Here is a 21,599-nt window from a genome sequence, read left to right on the forward strand (position 1 = left end):
ATTAGGTTTACAACTCTTAGAGCCTTTTTTGCTATGTAGTTGCAGTGGGCTTTGGCACTTAGATCATTTGATATGAAAACTCCAAGGTCTTTAATAGGGTGGGGGTCATCTGTAAGGTAATGTCCATCAAGTATGTACTTAATGTTTGGGTTCTTTTTTCCAATATGTAAGACTGAGCATTTGCTGGTTGAGATTTGGAGTTGCCAAGTTTTAGATCAAGCGGTTAGATGATCAAGGTCTTTTTGAATGGTAGATGTATTGTCGGTGTTGTTAAATAATTTGACATTGTCAGCAAAGAGAACACAATTACTTGAGATATGGTCACAAAGATCATTTATGTATAGTATGAAGAGTGTTGGTCCAAGAACGCTACTTTGAGGAACGCCACTCTTGACAGGAACAGGATTTGATAGAGCATTGCCAATTTTGACCACTTGTTGTCTGTTAGACAGAAAAGCAGATATCCATTTGTGAAGAGGTCCTGAAATGCCATAGGATTTTAGTTTTAGGAGAAGTTTATCATGTACTACTGAGTCAAAAGCTTTGCAAAAGTCTATGTAGATTGCATCTATTGTTTTGCCTTGATCAAGATTTGTAGTCCATATGTTTTTACAGTGGAGAAGTTGTAAGTTACATGATAATTTTTTCCTGAAACCAAATTGTTTATTAGAGAGTAGGTTGTTTGTTTCTCAATACTCTCATCTATATTCGGAAGAAAATATCACTTACACTTATTTTGCAAAGATCGTTTGATGAAGAGATTTACTGAATGTAGGTCAGAACTATTCCACATTCCTGACAGTATTGTATCTAGCTCATTTTTTCTCAATTTCAGAAACTTTAAGATGTGTGGACTCCCTACTCCCAGAATTGCCTAGCCAACATGGAGTTGGGAGTCTACACATCTTAAAGTTTCTGAGGTTAAGAAATACTGAGCTTACTGGAGTCAGCTCTACTATCATTGGCCCTAATGTGGCATCATACTAGGTGTCAACAATGCATGACAATCTAGGATCAAACGTAACATGAAAAATTTATTTTTAATTCTGTAAAATTGGGTGACACTAACTTGCAAAGATATATTTCATTTCACAGAAGACCATTTATTTCAGTGTTACTGCATTGGTGATTAGATAGAACTCATTAATGAACAATACAAACATTCTGGGATAAACATTGTGTTCCATTTTCTGTTTTATAGCTAAGAAGAGAATGTAAGTATGAATATCAAGATGGAGATGAAGTGGCATAACAAACCATTTAAAGTAGTTTTCTGGATTAGTACTATAACAAAATGAATTCATGCTATGAATGGTTTGTAATTTATGATTGTATCCGAGGAATGCAATTTTGTACAAACCTATTGTGTTATGAATTTCCCATAAGATTTACAAGATATTATTTACATTTGTTTTCCTATTATGACTACTTTTACCAGATTCAGGTCCTTATCATTTAATTGGGAAGAATAAGGAAAAAGGGTCTGTCAAGTCAAGATAACATATGTCCTCTACACTACATTTTGAGAAGCCAAATATTTGTTTTATTTAGAGCCATTGTGAACATAGTTTTTCTCTTTTCTGGTTTAAGAAGAATGAATTTATTTAAAAAGTGGAAGCCTGTAAACAATATTTATCAACATTTCCCCAGAACTCAAAAGCTGTATGTAACTGTTTAACCATGGACTCATCATCACGTTTCCTAATTGTGGCATAAACACAACTTCGTAAGCATTTTTTTTATTTCATGACCTCATGGTTTTGCCTTATCTTAACCCCAGACCACAGTTCAGGCACCTTAGTCATCTAATATTTTCTGTTTTCTAACACAATTTTTGCTTCACGAGTAATGCAAGTGTTAACACAGGCAAGGGTAAGATTTGTCTTCTTCCTTTTATGCTGTTGTGGGCACATCTCTCAGAAACACAAGATCTAATGCTTTCATTAAAATGACTAAAGTATCAACTTCTGGACAGCTGCTTTCTTTTGCATTGCTCTGAAATGTTGACAACATTACATGTTTAGGTAGTGAGTAATTTATACCCAAACTCTCCAGTTTTCCTCAGCAACTTGGTTATAACATTATTTTAACAATATGCCTCATAAAATGATGAAATAATTTAGGAGGCCCCAGATTATTTTGAATAAGGCCACGAGAAGGCTAGCCATGATACAACGATGGCAGATGTTACCCTAATTGTACTACTCCAAGGTAGGTGCTTATGATGGCTATAACTGATGTTCTTTTGGATTCAATCCTTATTGTCCTCCAGCAGTGCTTTAGGCATCTTCACTTGTCTCATTTCTCTCAGCCTCTCTAAAAATCACAGGGAATTTCAAAATCCACCGAAGAAGAGAGGGTGTATGGGCCTGATCTGATCTAAGTTCCCCATTGCATTCTCATTCCAGGAAACAACCTGGGCATCAGTCAGGCCATGCAGTGGACCGCTAGCTCCCCCTAGAATAGGTTCCAAAAGTCGCCTGGGGCAGACTAATCAAATAGGTCTCTGCAGAAAAGGTCTGTTAAGCACTGGGACCTGAAGGTGACAATAGAGTAAGGTGCTAATCTTGTTTTATCTCTTCTCACCTATCCCCTTTGTAATGGAGTCCATCTACTTTCCTGCTGATGTCACCTTCTCTTTCTTTTTAGCTTTTCCAGCATTACAGACTTTTCAAGAGTGTCAGGCCTTCACAAAACACCTTGGAATGCATTCAAGGATTTATTCATGGATCCACCATTGTCATTGTTTCAGCAGAAAAATTGACTTATAGATTTTAATCTTGCACAGCTGTGGAAGACTCATTTTTGTCTTATGCTAAACCCTTCACTGATGAATTACATCGAGTATTTTTTTAGCAATGAAGGTTAAATTGGCACTGTTACTTTCAGAAGAATTTGAATATTCTTTGCAATTCATTAATCAGAACTACTGGAAGTAGAAGAGAAAGCTGTAAAGCTATTGCATCACTGATTGAAAGAACAAAAAATAACTTATTTATATTTGGAAACCATGATAATGATGGTTAGTTAAATAGTGATAATCTATTTGATTCCATTTTAAATTTTTGTTTTCAGTTATATAAATTGGAGACATATGTAACTGTCAGCCCTCTTAGGTAGATCATATTAGGAAACCAGTGCCATTTAAGTCAGTACTTCTTTTATTGTATAATAACAGAATCTTACAAGTCTGTATGCATTTTTGCTTTCCTGCCCTTTATCTCTATGTAAACAAGTTACATGTTACATTCATCCCTTTTATCAAGGCAATTTTCTTTGTCCTCTAGATCAAGTAACCAGCAAATTATTAATTTGAAGGAAGTATTCAAATATTAGAGATCTTCTGTAGCAGGGTGTCAAATTCACAGAGTCACGTTGCCATCACATGACGTATTGCAACATTTTCCCGCTTTGTGGAGCTGGGATGGGCGTGGCCTACATGTGACTCATCCAGCCTGTGGGCCACCAGTTTGACATGCCTGTTCTATAGTGTATCTAGCCGTCTGTCTTTTATCTATCTACTTATCCATCTATCATGTATATATCTATAACGAATGCAAGAAACTACAATTTATAATTTAAATGCACTTTATAAAATACTTGCTTTTATATATATTCCTTGAAATCTATAACAGAATATTGAAAAATATGCCTAAGTGTATAGATAACACTTTCAGTAGATATAACCTGATGATTAAAACTTCCGCTGAGTCTCTGAGGCAGGATAAATGTAATTAAAATGAATATTACATTGAGACTAATGTATATTTTAAGAGGGATTCTAACATTAATCCATAATAGATACTTTACAATGGTAGACAAATTTATGAAACAATTTATGGTGAGACCAAACTCCTGAAATATCTGGGACCAAATTGAAATTGCCTTATGCTGAAGAGAGCTTTAATTTGTCAGGTTTTCAGTTTTGACTTTTAATGTAATAATTTTATTTTTTTGCATTGAGAATTGTTCCGATTATTACCATCTTTGGGCCTATTTGAAGTGTAAATCTGTACGTTTTAGAAAGCAAGGATAGTAAATAAAGATTTTCATTTCAAGCTTTGAAAGCTGATAGACAATATTTGGGCATTAATAGGTAAACAATTAGGATTTAATCCAGAAACCACAAGAAATTGACATTACAGTAATTTTAAAACTGTAAAACCTCTGCTGCTCAGGTTTGAAAATACTAGGAACCATCTTAAACAACATTTCTGGAATATTGATTTCCAACCAATGAAAGTATCCAGTCTACGTTTTTTTCCCCAATTTTTCCCCCAGCCATGTTGGATATACTACTCTCTGCAGACCTATGGGGGCATTATAAAAACATTCCTCTAAATCAGCATATAAACCTATATGGTAATGGCTTTGTGGAGCCTCTGAGTCATCTGCTCCTTTATTGATGTTTTTGTAGGGACTCTTAAATGAAATTCATCTATCCCATTCTAAAGAAATACCCTGGCAGAGAGTACAGTGCTTTTTTGTTGCTTTTTCTGTCTGATTGGGACTTTGATGTACCCAGTTCTGTTCTTCTATATGTTTTATTCATCCCTCTTAACAACTGGTGATTAATGCTGATCTTCATTTTCACACTTGTTATTTATATTATTACATTTTTATTATATTTTGATTTACTTTTTATTCATATCCACAGATTTAGGTCTATGTGTAACTATATAAATCTGATACATGTATTTGATGTATATTATGTTTTCTAGTTTAAAAGTCAAATAAAAGAAGAGAAAGAAGGAAAGGAAAAGAAAAGGTATAAATATTGAAATGTTAAAATAGCAAAAAAAAAAAAAAGATGCTATATTGGAACACTTGGGCCAAACAAGGAATCATCATTCATCATTCTCGCCATTATCTATCCACTTCCACATGTTTCCAACTAATACTATCTGGAGCTTTCTTTTGTTAATTGGGCCTGCAATACGTGTTGATGTTATCGCTCCATCTTGTTTTAGGTACAATATATGATTTCATCAAGAGAGTAGAAAAATTGAAATGGAAATGAGCTGGTCATGTAGCAAGAACTGATGGCAAGTGGACCAAAGCAGTCATAAAATGAATTCCACTTGAGTGGAAGCAAAGCATCCACAAAGTGGCCTAAAACAAGATGGAAACAAAGAATAAACAACTTAAATCTGTTGATTTATAATAGTTGTTTTAAAAACATTGAGAAACTGAATTTTGAGTTTGGCAATTTATGTAGGTGATCATGCACTGAGAAAACAATATAAAACAGATCTTTTGGCAGCCAAAAAAGTACCTGCAATTGAAATGTTTCTTAAGAGATGCAGCACTTGAAGCAAAACCAAAAATTAAGTTTCATATGAAATTTAAAAATAGAATGAATGTTCTATTCATTCAGTCTTGGAATATCAATTAATTTTTAATTTTTAAAACTGTAAAACCTCTGCTGCTCAGGTTTGAAAATACTAGGAACCATCTTAAACAACATGTCTGGAACATTGATTTCCAACCAATGAAAGTATCCAGTCTATGTTTTTTCTCCAATTTTCCCCCCAGCCATGTTGGATATATTACTCTCTGCAGACCTATGGGGGCATTATAAAAACATTCCTCTAAATCAGCATATAAACCTATATGGTAATGGCTTTGTGGAGCCTCTGAGTCATCTGCTCCTTTATTGATGTTTTTGTAGGGACTCTTAAATGAAATTCATCTATCCCATTCTAAAGAAATACCCTGGCAGAGAGTACAATGATTTTTGTTGCTTTTTCTGTCTGACTGGGACTTTGATGTGCCCAGTTCTGTTCTTCTATATGTTTTATTCATCCCTCTTAACAACTGATGATTAATGCTGATCTTCATTTTCACACTTGTTATTTATATTATTACATTTTTATTATATTTTGATTTACTTTTTATTCATATCCACAGATTTAGGTCTATGTGTAACTATATAAATCTGATACATGTATTTGGTGTATATTATGTTTTCTAGTTTAAAAGTCAAATAAAAGAAGAGAAAGAAGGAAAGGAAAAGAAAAGGTATAAATATTGAAATGTTAAAATAGCAAAAAAAAAAAAAAAAGATGCTATATTGGAACACTTGGGCCAAACAAGGAATCATCATTCATCATTCTCGCCATTATCTATCCACTTCCACATGTTTCCAACTAATACTATCTGGAGCTTTCTTTTGTTAATTGGGCCTGCAATACGTGTTGATGTTATCGCTCCATCTTGTTTTAGGTACAATATATGATTTCATCAAGAGAGTAGAAAAATTGAAATGGAAATGAGCTGGTCATGTAGCAAGAACTGATGGCAAGTGGACCAAAGCAGTCATAAAATGAATTCCACTTGATAAAAAGCATCCACAAAGTGGCCTAAAACAAGATGGAAACAAAGAATAAACAACTTAAATCTGTTGATTTATAATAGTTGTTTTAAAAACATTGAGAAACTGAATTTTGAGTTTGGCAATTTATGTAGGTGATCATGCACTGAGAAAACAATATAAAACAGATCTTTTGGCAGCCAAAAAAGTACCTGCAATTGAAATGTTTCTTAAGAGATGCAGCACTTGAAGCAAAACCAAAAATTAAGTTTCATATGAAATTTAAAAATAGAATGAATGTTCTATTCATTCAGTCTTGGAATATCAATTAATTTTTAATTTTTTAAAAAAAGGGTAAATAGAAAGTGCAACATATTCAATATTCATATAAATAGTATGTTTTCTGATTACAATTCTTTTGAATAATACTCATCATAGTAATAATAATAATAATAATATTCTCTAGTAGTAATCTCATAATGATAGTGCTTTTCCCTCATAATATTAATACATATTAATTGTAATACTAATCAAAATTAATACATTACAATAATGAACTCTAATAGTAAAATTAAGCTTTCTCTTGTGATTTTAGAAGTTCTAACTTCTATTTCTCTTATTTAACCACTGATAGAACAGATCCCATATCTCAAAATATTCAGTGTCTTCCTTTTCTTTAATTTCAAGTGTTAGTTTATTCATTTCTGCACATTCTAAGATTTTTGTTATTATCTTTTCTTCTGTAGGGCTCTCCCCTTGCCCTTCCAGTGTTGTGCAAACACGATTCTGGCCGCTGTTAACACATGTACTATTAAATATACATTCCTTTTACTATATTTTTCTGCTATAATGACCAACAGAAATATTTCCGGTTTTAAATCTATATGTTCCTTTATCACTTTTTATATCCAGGTGTGTATTTTAGTTCAATATTTTTTTGCTTTTGAGCATGTCCACCACATGGATGTGGTAGTACGAGCCCAGGGTTTGGTTGCACTCCCAACACTTGGCAGACATATTCTTAAACATTCCAGCTAATCTTGCTGGAGGGAAATGTCATCTATAAAACATTTTGTATAGGTTTTCTTTACATGCAGTGGACGTTGTCAATTTATAGTTTCTATCCCACAACTTTTGCCATTTGTCCAATTCTATACAATACGCAAAGTTTTTAGCCCATGCAATCATGGTTTCTTTTACTTGCTCCTTTTTCATTTTAATAGTCAATAGACAACAATAGAATTTTTTAATTAGTTTCTTCTCCAGTCCCGTTAAGATTTGATCCAATTCTGTTGGTTCTTTATGAAAACCATACGTTTTAGCATCTTTATAATATCTAGATTGTATCTGTACATGCCTCCACCATGTTAAGACTATCCCTTGGCTATTCAATTCAGGTCTTTTAGCAGCCCAAAAAGTACCTGCAATTGAAATGTTTCTTAAGAGTTGCAACACTTGCAGCAAAACCAAAAATTAAGTTTCATAGGAATTTTAAAAATAGAATGAATATTCTATTCATTCAGTCTTGGAATATCAATGGATCCAAGTTTTTTAAAAATAAAAAAAATCCTATAATTTAATATTATTATATAGTTTAAGTTATTATTTGATCTTGTGCATTTGTAATTCCCTTTTGGTTTCAAATTGTAACATAAATACAATTTTGAAAAGCAATATAGCTTAAGATTTAATGTGAGGTTAAATTATATTCCCAATATATTGAATGCGTCATTTTATAAAGAGCTTTGACTTTGCTGAGAAGAATTTTACATCAATCAAAAGAAACTTATTCTGCAATTTTAAGCAATGACTTCAGAATTAAAATCATTATCTGTTTTAGAAAAATCTTTGTATTATTAAAATAAGATGAAGCAGTATGTTTCTCTATGATCTCACTTTGATGCAAATTTAATAATGATGATTATTATTTATTAAATTTATATGCCGTCCAACATCCAAAAACACTGAACAGTTGCAAGTAAAAACATTAGGAGCAATAAAAATAGAACTAATACATCAAAATGAAGAATAAAGGTTGCAAGCATAACAAAAAAAATGGATAGGAACAAAAGAAACAAACTCATATAATCCAAAGGACGCTTCACTCATGCTCAATAAAGGCCTGGGCAAAGAGCCAGGTCTACAAGGTCCTTTGAAACACCAGCAGGGATTGAAGTAATTCCATACTGATAGAAATGATTTGTTCAAAATTGGGAAAGGAGTCTGGCAAGGTTGTATACTGTCGCCCTGCCTATTTAACTTATATGTAGAGCACATCATGAGAAAGGCGGGGCTAGATGAATCAAAAATTGGAATTAAGATTGCTGGGAGAAATAACAACAATTTCAGATATGCAGATGATACCACTCTAATGGCAGAAAGTGAAGAGGAACTAAAGAGCCTCTTGATGTGGGTGAAGAAGGGGAATGCAAATGTTGGCTCAAAACTCAACATTAAGAAAACTAAGATCATGGCATCCGGCCCTCTCAATTCGTGGCAAATAGATGGGGAAGAGATGGAGGTAGTGACAGATTTTATTTTCCTGGGCTCCAAGATCACCGCAGATGGGGATGGCAGCAGGGGTGAAATGCTCCCAGTTCGCCCGGTTCGCTCAATCCGGTAGTGATGGGGGCGGGTAGTTCAGAGAACTGGTAGCAAAAATCCCTGGGCCCCCCACCCATGCCCACCCAATTGCCCTGTCCCCACTTGCCTATTTGGCAGCTTGCTGCTTCTTTCGGGCTCACTCGCTTTTCCTGCCTTGCTTCGGCCGTTGCAATCAATTGCATCAGCTAGCAACTCAATCTGCCTGCCTACAATCCATCTCATCAGTGAGCAACTCAATCTGCCTGCCCTGTTCCTTCAATTGGGTAAGTAACTGGGAAGGGGGGAGCTTTAAAAAAATAGTTAATTGGGGGTTTTTTAGGAGTTTTTTTTTTAGACATAACAATTTAAAGTTAAGGAAGTTTTAAATTTAGCTGCTTTTATCTAAAAATATAAATAAAATAAAATAATAAAATAAAATATTTGTGCAGCTATTTGTGTTTCATTCTAACTAAACAAACACACAAAATCTCACAAAGCTGTATGTGGCATTTTGTGTATGTGTGTGTGAGTCAGTTGTGTTGTGTGTGTGTGTAAAGTGTGAAAGATGGTTTTTGAGCTTTTTGTGGCTGTGTGAGGTTCCTGCTTGTTGCAGGGGCCATTTTGGGTGAGGTGCAGCTGCTTTTACATTGTGTGTAAGTCAGTTGGATTGTATTGTGTTGTGTGTGCGTGTAAAGTGTAAAAGTTGGTTTTTGAGCTTTTTGTGGCTATGTGAGGTTCCTGCTTGTTGCAGGGGCCATTTTGGGTGAAGTGCAGCTGCTTTTACATTGTGTGTGAGTCAATTGTGTTGTGTTTTGTGTGTATGTAAAGTGTGAAAGTTGGTTTTTGGTACCTCTTATTGTTTTGTGTACTTTGTTTATTATTTTTATTATTTGTTGTTATTGGCCACGCCCACCCTGTCATCTGACCACCAAGCCACACCCACCAATTAAGCCATGCCCACAGAATTGGTAGGGAAAATTTTTAGATTTCATTCCTGGACTGCAGCCAAGAAATTAAAAGATGCTTGCTCCTGGGGAGGAAAGCTATGGAAAATCTAGACAGCGTACTAAAAAGCAGAGAAATCACCTTGCCAACAAAAGTGTGCGTAGTCAAGGCCATGCAATGTATGGCTGTGAAAGTTGGACCATAAGAAAGGCTGAGCGCCAAAGAATTGAGGCCTTTGAACTATGGTGCTGGAGAAGACTCCTGTGAGTCCCTTGGACTGCAAGGTGATCAAACAGGTCAGTCCTAGAAGAGATCAACCCTGACTGCTCTTTAGAAGGCCAGATCCTGAAGATGAAACTGAAATACTTTGGCCACCTAATGAGAAGGAAGGACTAACTGGAGAAGAGCCTAATGCTGGAAAAGACTGAGGGCAAAGAAGAATGGGACGACAGAGAATGAGGTGGCTGGATGGAGTCACTTAAGCAGTAGGCGTGAGCTTAAATGGACTCCAGAGGATGGTAGAGGATAGGAAGGCCTGGAGGACATTGTCCATGGGGTTGCGATGGGTCAGACACGACTTTGCAACTAACAATAAAAAAATGAGTATTGCATGGCTTTTTTCCTGTTATTTTTAGTTCATTTAATCACTGTAGTATATGAAATTATTTATATTGTATAATCACTACTATTTTTTTGCTAGTGTTATAGTTGTTTGCATTTCACTAAATAATAAAAAAATAGAAAAATTATGAAAGCTATGTTGTATGCATCACGTGCAAATCCTTCCCTTTTGTGCGGGTATGCAACATCATAGTACAAAAGGGGTTATGGGACAATGCTAATTCATCAGTGAGCCACCCTTTGGACACATCTGCCCTCTTCCACCAGTCTTGAAAATTGTCATTCTGACATTTGCTGCTGGAAATGGTGGTGGCGCAGCAGTTAGAATGCAGTATTGCAGGCTAATTCTGCCGACTGCCACGGTATGATTCCCACCAGCTCAAGATTTCCATCCTTCCGAGGTCGGTAAAATGAGGACTCAGATTGTTAGAGGCAACATGCTGACTCTGTAAATCACTTAGAGAGGTCTGTGAAGTGTTATATAAGTCTAAGTGCTATTGTGATCTGGCTTCTCCAGGGGCACCTGCCCACTTTCTTACCCATAAAAGATTGTCGATCTTTTGTATAGCATATTTCGTATTAGGATCTTTTTAAACTGTAAAGTTGTGATTAGCATGCCAGCTGGGGTCCATCTTTAGTTATTAGGTTGATTGAAAATACAATATATATTTGATTACTTTTTTCATTGAATGCAGAGATGGTGTTGGAAAGCAGGTAAGGATGCACTGATGCACACACAGAGAGAACCAAAAGATCAATTAAAGTGTTGTTTATTCTTTGGATAACTGCTGTAGTTTGAATGTACAAGTGACTGCAAAAATAATAATAAAGAAACGGTGCCTTTAACAGCAAAAGTGAAGAAAATCTTACCAATTCTTGCAAACTGCACTTCTTTCCCACCTCCTTTCCCCACCTGCTTATCTAAAGTGTTAGCTTTGGAATGCTAATTGGTTTCCTTCCCCTTTACTCTACTGAAAGCAAAAGCTAAAGAGACTGCCCCTCTGCCCCCTGTACTCAAGCTTTCTCTGGTTCCAGCACCTGAATCAATTAGCTTTTCGTAGAGGAACAGGGAGATGAAGAAAATAGGAGGTAGCTGTTAGGAAAAACATGAATGTAGCTCCCAAAAAAGGAAGGCACAAGAAAGAAACTCAAAATTGCTTCACCTTGACTCTATTTAAGGGAGAGAAAAGGAGAAATGCTGTCAGGTTTTCAAGATTATTGTGTTATAACCTATATCAGGCAGTGGTAGGTTTCAAAATTTTTTACTACCGGTTCTGGGGGTTTGGCTTGGTGGGCGTGGCTTGGTGGGCATGGCAGGAGAAGGATACTGTAAATCTCCATTTCTTCCCGATCAGCTGGGACTTGGGGGCGGGGCCAGTCAGAATTTTTACTACCGGTTCTCCAAACTACTCAAAATATCGGCTACCTGTTCTCCAGAACTGGTCAGAACCTGCTGAAACCCACCTCTGATACCAGGGATGTCAAACTGGCGGCCCCTGGGCTGGATGTGTCACGTGCAGGTGACCTATATTCATAAAGCAGAGTTCTAGTATTTCTTGTGGTATTTGTTTTTCTGATTTGGGCTACCTTAAAGGAATGAGAACTTTGCATTGCAAAGGTACTCAGTCTAAGCCTGCCTTTTCCAGTACCACTTTTTTCCTGTTTCTCCTCCACTGCTAAAGATAGTCCCTGTTTCCTTTGGGATGTGTTTCTTCCTGGCCTTCTGGTCATCTTTCTCTTTGTCTGTCGTCATTGGGGGTGGCCCCAAAGGATAGGGTGCGCAACTTAGGTGTCCTCCTGGACGATCGGCTGTCGTTTGAAGATCATTTGACGGCCGTCTCCAGGGGGGCCTTCCACCAGGTCCGCCTGGTCCGGCAGTTGCGCCCCTTCCTTGATCGGGATGCCTTATGCACGGTCACTCATGCGCTCGTTACCTCTCGCTTGGATTACTGTAATGCTCTCTACATGGGGCTCCCCTTGAAGTGCGCTCGGAGGCTTCAGTTAGTCCAGAATGCAGCTGCGCGGGTTATAGAGGGAGCTACACGTAGCTCCCATGTAACACCGATCCTGCGCAGGCTGCACTGGCTGCCTGTGGCTTTCCGAGTGCACTTTAAGGTGTTGGTTATGACCTTTAAAGCGCTCCATGGCTTAGGACCTGGGTACTTACGGGACCGCCTGCTGCTACCACGCCTCCCACCGACCCGTGCGCTCCCATAGAGAGGACTTCTCAGGGTGCCGTCCGCCAAACAATGCCGGCTGGCGGCCCCAGGAAGGGCCTTCTCTGTGGGGCGCCCACACTCTGGAATGAGCTTCCCCGGGTCTCGTCAAATACCTGACCTTCGGACATTTCGTCATGAACTAAAACACATCTCTTTATCCGCGCGGGGCTGGCTTAAATTAGTTTTAAGGGGAAATTTTATTAATTTTAAATGGGGTTTTTTTAGTATGAAAATTTTTAATCTCAGGCTAATTTAAATAAGTTTTTTAAATGGTATTTTAATTTGTATATTGTATTGTTTTATTTTTGCCTGTACACCGCCCTGAGTCCTTCGGGAGAAGGGCGGTATAAAAAATTTAAGAAATAAATAAATAAGAAATTTCGCTCCCTGGAAGCATATCCTGCAGAACTGAAAATTTGTCACAATATCGCAAAAGATGATCACATGACTCTGGGACACTGCAACCGTCATAAATATGAGCCAATTGCCAAGCATCCAAATTTTGATCACGTGACCATGGGGATGCTGCAATGGTCATAATGGCTGTAAGTGTGAAAAACAGCCATAAGTCACTTTTTAAATATCATTGTAACTTCAAATGGTAATTAAACAAATAGCTGTAAGTCAAGGATTACCAGTATCTACTTTCAATTCATGTTCTGCATGCCAAATATATTCTTCTTGGTTTTCTTCTTCTTTGCCGTACATAACTGCTATCTTATGCACCAGGTTCAGGTGCTCCTGGAAGAGTTTTAAGGATTTTTCCCCCCTTCCTGCTTCCATACCTTTAAATTTGTACTTGGCCATTAGAACTCTCTGAAAAAAACTTTTCACATGAAATCTTTCACACTTTCTTCAAAGAAAGATCCAGTTCTCAAATATGACAACACAGTCTGCACAGATGACAAGTGGATCCCATGTTCTCATGAATGAAACTATTCTTAATGTAACACTTAGGCTTAACTTTAGCATTGATTTGGTTGCATGGTGGATGGCCTGTTGGGCAAGAAAAGTTCTGGTTTTTTCCAGACATGCATATCTTTGTTTTATTGTTTTATTGCTTTCTTACTTTTAAAGTTGTAGAATCTACAGAGTCTTGTGGAGTCAGACAACCTCCAAATGTATGTATGTATGTGTTGTGACCCAGGTTCCTGGACTCGGACTCCTGGACTCGGAGAAAGTGAGGGAGAAGACCTGGCAAGGCCTGCTTCTCCTGGGCCCTCTCCCTCCCTGGCACCCACCCAAAGGGAGGAGGAGGGGCCGGCAAGGCCTGATTCTCCCGGGCCTTCTTCTGATTTGACAACGCCCCAAGAACAATTTTGGCTTGATGCAAGACTGCACAGACATGACCGGCGCGCACAGCAGAGGAGGCATTGGGACAAAGCCAAAGAATGATGTGTCATGCAATGACATCTACAGAGGCTATAAAAGCAGGAGGCGGAACTTCCTGGCTTTTTGTCTTGGACAAAGCAGTGAATTTGCACGGGCAAACTGTATCAATGGAGGGAAGAATATATTTGTGAGTAACTCTGGCCTTATCTATAATTTCCTAGTTATCTCCAGAAACTTGGCAGGCCCGTGGGTAGACGTGGCCAGAACATTTATCTATGTAAATAAATTAGAAAAGAAGGCCTTTGACTGACTCTTTGTTGGGAGTATTGGATGAGGGAAACAGAACAGTATGTATGTATGTATGTATGTATGTATATATGTATGTATGTATGAATCAATCAGATCAATCAGTAGTCATTTATCAGAGTAGATTAATAGTGTTAAAATGCTTTTGTAAGGCATTTCAAAATCAGGTCTGTAGTTTGAAGTTGTTAATTGTCCCAGTCTTGATTTTAGAAAAACAAGTGTTTTCTCTGACTCAGAATGGTTTTTGCAATTCGCATTGGTGCAGCAACTATTATATCTACATAAGGAAAGAGGATGATCACTGTTCTAATTTAATGATTGCTGCCTTAGTTAGAAATTTCAGTGCCTTTGAAAACAATCCAAAATTTGGCATGCAGAACATGAATTGAAAGTAGATACTGGTAATCCTTGACTTACAGCTATTTGTTTAATTACCATTTGAAGTTACAATGATATTTAAAAAGTGACTTATGGCTGTTTTTCACACTTACAGCCATTATGACCATTGCAGCATCCCCATGGTCACGTGATCAAAATTTGGATGCTTGGCAATTGGCTCATATTTATGACGGTTGCAGTGTCCCAGAGTCATGTGATCATCTTTTGCGATATTGTGACAAATTTAGGGCATGTCAAATTTTTCAACTTTCAATTTCCAAATAATAGGGGTGCTCAAATGTTGTGACATGCCTTGGGAATTTTAAAGATATTTTGGTTACTTTAATGTAATCTAGGTGTGCTTGGTAAGTAACTACATAAATATCACAAGTTTTTAACATTTTATTTGTTTCAACAGTCAATGAGGAAGCCAAATTCACTTTACAACCATGTTACTAACTTAACTGCAGTGATTCATTTAACAACTGTGGCAGTGGTGGGATTCAAATAATTTAACAACCGGTTCTCTGCCCTAATGATTTCTTCCAACAACCAGTTCACCAAACTGCTCAAAAAGTTAACAACTGGTTCTCCCGAAGTGGTGCGAACTGACTCAATCTCACCACTGAACTGTGGCAGAAAAGGTTGCAAAATGGGGCAAAATTCACTTAACAACTGTCTCACTTAGCAATGGAAATTTTTGGTCCAGTTGTGGTTGTGGTCGAGGACTACGTGTATTATGGTTAGTTGTCTCATTTGAATTGTTTCGTCTTTTTTATTCCCAGTTTGTTTCCAGGCTCAATTTGTGACTGATTGTGATTAATAAAACCATTCACAAGTTAGAGCAGTGCTTCTCAAATAGTGGGGCGTGCCCCCCAGGGGGGGCGCGAGGCTCCGTAAAGGGGGGTGTGTTTGACCTCGGCAAACACTGTCATAACAAGCTAAGCCCCGAGTTTACAGTCGCGCGGGGGGCGCGAAAAATGTTTTCTTCTTCCTAGGGGGGCATGACAGAAAATAATTGAGAAGCACTGAGTTAGAGTCACAATAGCTGAAGAATCCAAAAGACTATAGATTGTTCTATGAGTGTCTGTTCTTCAGATCGTCTTCAGAAGTGCTTCTTTTTTGTATCTTTATATGTGAAGAGTTGGCTAACTCGTTGTGAATCAGTTCTTCCAAAGGCTGTGTGCCACTTCTCCCTAAATGCATGCTTACAGCATATTCATGCTGTGTTATGCATTTGTTTTTTAAAAAAAATATAGTGTTTCATTTGCATTTTAAATTTGTTATACTCGTGCTATTTTTTTAATCTGTTTTTAAACATTTAATTGCATTTTTGCAGCTATAATTTCTTTTAGTGATTTTGTTTTGTCTTATATATTACTTGAAGTGTCTAGGCCACAGAGAAATGCACATATTTAGAAGATGATAATGATAATCAAAAAAATTTTATGATGTAGATTTTTATTACATGGTTTACATAATTTAACAGTATTGGTAAAATTAAGTGATTTCTTTGATATGTGAATGACATCACAGATTAAATATGTAATGTGAAATACGTGTTCTGTGGACTTCTGTAATTCAAAGGAAATATTCCAGGGTGTCAAACTCACAGAGTCATGCTGTCGTCATGTGACGTATTGTGACTTTTCCCCCCTTCGCTAAACCGAGGGTGAGCATGGCCAGTGCGTGATGCATCCGGCCTGTGGGCCACAAGTTTGACACCCCTGAAATAGTCTATCCATTTAAATTATGAGTAATTAAGTGATAAGAATTGGAGTTGTATATAACAGAAAATTAACAGAATAACAGAGTTGGAAGGGACCTTGGAGGTCTTCTAGTCCAACCCCTCTGCTCAGGCAGGAAGCCCTATAACCATTTCAGACAAATGCCCAATCTCTTCTTAAAAACCTCCAGTGTTTAAGTGTAAATCATCCCATTCAAATCTTGGGTCTACCATCACAGTATGCTTCTGCTGTATTTCCCTTTTTAACTTTTCCTGGTTTTTCAGCTACCCTGAAAATTTGCTTTGAAGCTAGTTTGATCTATAATTGGTTTACATTTGTAGGTGGCTTTTTATTATTGCATTTGTTACATTTTGATAATACACTGGAGTGGAGTAAATTAATAGCTAAGACAGTCTTTTATTGAACTTGGCAGGCTTCACACAGATAAAGTAGCGATTTTGGCATTGGTGTGGAAAAGAATAACACAAACGGCAAGAAGGTCAGAAAGCAGAGCTTAGTTTGGAATTAGAGCATCCATCAAAGATTGGAGTTCCCATGCAATTTATTCTACTTTTTATATCCACAGTTTTGTAACACTTCTCTTATACTTGGGGTTTTCCAAAAAAAAAAATGCATAGTGACAGTGGATCATAAAACTCAACTTGACCCAATTCGGTTGGGGCCCACAGAGGTGCACGCAGTCATGAGCCTGGTTAGTGCCTTGAAGGTTCTCTCCTGTCTTTTAATTACAAATTTTAAATATTTTATTCTTGTTTCATTCTGCCTTGTAATATGTATACGGTTTGTCTTATTTGTATACCATCCTGTGTTGCTCTGTGAGGGAGATGGGCAGTTTCTAAATGTGATAAATAAAATAATGAAGAAAGTTTCAAAGAATAAGACTATGTAGCCATTTATTTTTTGTTAGTTCATGACAGAGTTACACTACTTAAAATCTGCTTTTGAGAACAGATTTGCAGACGTGGTCTCCAATTCTGCAAAATATATTTGGAAAGAGAACTTTCCCTCCACTTTTTCATTAGCCAGCTAAATAGATTCTATCAGTTTTCACAATCATTGCCTAAGAATGATTTTTTGATACATCAATAGTTCATTTCATTTTTTCCCTCAGGGAACTATGTTAATAATAATAATAATAATATCAGAGTTGGAAGTGACCTTGGAGGTCTTCTAGTCCAACCTCCTGCCCAGTCAGGAAACCCTACACCATCTCAGTCAGATGGTTAGCCAACATTTTCCTAAAAATTTCCAGTGTTGGAGCATTTACAACTTCTGCAGGAAAGTTGTTCCACTTATTAATTGTTCTGTCAGGAAATTTCTCCTTAGTTCTAAGTTGCTTCTCTCCTTGATTAGTTTCCACCCATTGCTTCTTGTTCTATCCTCAGGTGTTTTGGAGAATAGATTGACTCCCTCTTCTTTGTGGCGACCCCTGAGATATTGGAACACTGCTATCATGTCTCCCCTAGTCCTTCTTTTCATTAAACTAGGCATACCGAATTCCTGTAACCATTCTTCATATGTTTTAGCCTCCAGTCCCCTAATCATCTTTGTTGCTCTTCTCTGCACTCTTTCTAGAGTCTCAACATCCTTTTTACATCGTGGCGACCAAAACTGAATGCAGTATTCCAAGTGTGGCCTTACCAAGGCATGATAAAGTGGTATTAACACTTCACGTGATCTTGATTCTATCCCTCTGTTTATGCAGCCCAGAACTGTGTTGGCTTTTTTGGCAGCTGCTGCACACTGCTGGCTCATATCTCAATGGTTGTCCACTAGGACTCCAAGATCTCTCTCACAGTTACTACTATTGAGCAAGGTTCCACCTATCCGGTACCTGTGCATTTTGTTTTTTTGGCCTAAATGTAGAACCTTACTTTTTTCACTGTTGAATTTCATTTTGTTAGATAGCGCCCAATGTTCAAGTCTGTCAAGATCTTTCTGTATCTTGAGCCTATCTTCTGGAGTGTTGGCTATTCCTGCCAGCTTGGTGTCATCTGCAAATTTGATGAGTTCCGCATCTATCCCCTCGTCCAAGTCATTGATGAAGATGTTGAAGAGTACTGGGCCTAAAACAGAGCCTTGGGGTACTCCACTGCATACTTCCCTCCATGTGGATGTAGTTCCATTGAGGACTACACGTTGAGTGCGGTTGTTCAGCCAATTATGAATCCATCTGGTGGTGGTGCTGTCTAACCCACATTTTTCTACTTTATCTAGTAGTAGGTTATGGTCTACTTTATCAAATGCTTTACTGAAGTCCAAGTAAATTATATCGACAGCATTCCTCTGGTCCACTAATTTTGTCACTTTGTCAAAGAATGCGATAAGATTAGTCTGGCATGATCTGTTTTTGACAAACCCATGTTGGCTTTTGGTTATTACTTTGTTTTCTTCTAGGTGTTCGGTGATTCGTTGCTTGATTATCTTTTCCAGAATCTTCCCTGGTATTGAGGTCAGGCTGATAGGTCTGTAATTTCCTGGAGATGGGAACTACATCAGCTCTTTTCCAGTCCTCTGGCAGTTCCCCTGTGCTCCAGGATCTTTGAAAGATATAGTTCAGTGGTTCTGAGATTTCGTCTGCCAGTTCCTTCAGAACCTTGGGGTGTAACCCATCCGGTCCTGATGATCTGAACTCGTCTAGGGTAGACAGATGTTTACTCACCATTTTTTCCCCCTTATTTTAACTTGTGTTCCTAATCTGTTTTTTGTGGTGCTGTTTTTGATAGGTTGGATTGTTTTTTCCTTTTGTGTAAAGACAGATGCAAAAAATGAGTTAAGTAGATCTGCTTTCTCCCTGTTGCTTGTCACCTTCTTGCCACTTTCCCCCAGCAATAGGCCAATTGTTTCCTTGTCTTTTTTCTTGTTTTTAACATGATGGAAGAAGTTTTTTTTGTTATTTTATGTTCTTCTTTATGGAATAAAGTATGAAATTACAGACTATATCTTGTGCAGTGATCAGTGGTGGGTTGCTCCTGGTTCTGTCTGGTTCTTTAGAACTGGTGGTAAAAGCAGTGGGAGGCTCTGCCCACCCACCCGGACATCATAATTGATGATCTGCACATGCACAGAAGTGCACATGAGTGTGCGAGCATAGCAAGCACACGCGTGTGCTCCCATTGCAAGCCAGTAGTAAAGGTAAGTAGAACCCACCCCTGGCAGTGATGGTAACTATGAATACCAACCAAGTTTCTTGTTTTAATTGTTCTGTGTGGGAGACGTGCCTATGAAAGCTGCTGAAGAACTTGCTCAAAAGATGTTTAAGAGTCAGAAGAAGACCTCCCATATTCTTGTATAGCCGCCCTTCTAGGTGAATGAATATGCATATATGCATATATATTTGGTGGAAGGTGTCAACATGTTCCTCGGTTTGCCACTTCTCCCTAAATACATATAGCATATTCATGCTGTGTTATACATTTGTTTTTTAAAAAATATAGTAAGTTTCATTTGCATTTTAAATTTGTTATACTTGTGCTATTTTTGTTTATGTTTGTTTGTTTTGTTTGTTTAGGTTTATGTGTCTACTATTATGCTAAAATATTTTTTCTGAGATTACTAATTCTGAATAAATGTGCTTTTGGTTTGCATTTTGCTGTAATAGTTCCTTAAAAAATAAACATGTAGATATAGAATGGAGATGCCTGGATTGATAAGAGTACATATCATGACATTGTAGTTGATAACAAACTAAACCTAACCTTCTCTACAAGTTAGTGTTTCATATATCCTTTGAGATTTGTGTAATTCTTGAAGGTGGACTTTTTTCAATATGGAGAATGAAGGAAGCCTCTGGGCAGAAAAGCAGAATTAAATGGTAGCAATATATCAGTAACAAAGATTCTTCTGTATCTAGCAATGTTTGATTTTCAGATGTCAAAGTATTTTTGTTTGTCAGGATAGTAACTACTGTAATGTTTTTTTCCCATTGCCATCATAGGGGCTATATTCAATAGAAGGAGATTTGCAGGACAAAAATATGATCATCTAGGTTTTTGCAAGTTATTTCATCAGAATTTCAGGCCTATTTAAGAAAGTTCCAGCTGAGAGTTTATCTGCTAGAGAAAATGTCCAGAACTCAGCAATATCATAGATGCTGATTCATACACATCTATGGATTGGCTCTTGGCATGACATAAAAGAATTATATTGTAGAGTTACTTATGATTACAGTCTTTGGGCTGTATTTTTCAGGACCTAAAATAAAAGAATCTGCAACTCTGAAAAAGGATTCTATAAATCCTTATTTGACCTTTCCCTCGAAGAAGGGAAAATATATCTTTATAATGTCATTTTATTATATCTCTTCTCTTTATTACCCTTTAGAAAGAAAAGCTGTTTAGCTGGCCAAACAAGCTGTGAGAAATGTACTCTTGTCTATTAATTAAAATGAAGACTAAAATTGTGGCTATTTCTGTGTTTGAAGATGGGGTAGAACATGTTGTACTCCTGCCACAAATATCCTTCTAAGAGAAATTAGATGAGATGGCAAATGGTTTCTGGATTTGCTAGTTGTGGAAATACCACATTTGAAAAGCACAACAAAATACCAGTTTGCTTTTCCATTTAATAATCCTTTAGCACACGCATCTTTCAAAGGCATTGTTCAAAATAATTTAGGATTACCTGCTCCGGTTTATAATTTCAATGTGCTTCTTTTAAATAGTATTACAAAATGACATACTATATGTTCCTTTTAACTACGTTCATCAATCAAAGGTTCCAAAATCCCTTTCATAAATTAAATAATATTTTCCTGATGTTTATAAATATAATCACCGGCTATAAAAGACCATATACTGCTGCAGAACTGGATGACCAACAATTGTAACTAATCAAAGGCAGAACAGCTTTCCATTTCTGCATTTCTGATCTGCTTAAATACTGTTTTCATGTATTATTGAACTAGTGTAATACATTTTGCTTACATGAACAATGCTTCTACATCTATTTGGTCTCAATAGGTAATTCTAGTTGATTTCTTCTCAACACTGAAGTGAAACTGTGCTACTAGTAATTATGCCAGAGAAAAAGAACAAATCATTGCATAACTGTGGAATTTTTAAGCATGGTAGATTTTATAGTAAAGTACAGTCCAATGAATGTCTAAGTGGTTTCTCATACTGTATTTCCAGTGTTTTAATGAAACAGATTCTG

At 37.0% G+C, this 21,599-nt stretch overlaps 1 protein-coding gene across 2 annotated transcripts in view; it reads left to right on the forward strand.

The window, feature by feature from the left end:
* SH3RF3 (SH3 domain containing ring finger 3) overlaps window positions 1–21,599 on the forward strand; it is a 267,145-nt gene that overhangs the window by 9,477 nt on the left and 236,069 nt on the right. The gene's annotated exons all lie outside the window — the stretch shown is intronic.

This window comes from Ahaetulla prasina, chromosome 5 (genome assembly GCF_028640845.1).
Source record: "Ahaetulla prasina isolate Xishuangbanna chromosome 5, ASM2864084v1, whole genome shotgun sequence".
Taxonomy (NCBI): Eukaryota; Metazoa; Chordata; class Lepidosauria; order Squamata; family Colubridae; genus Ahaetulla; species Ahaetulla prasina.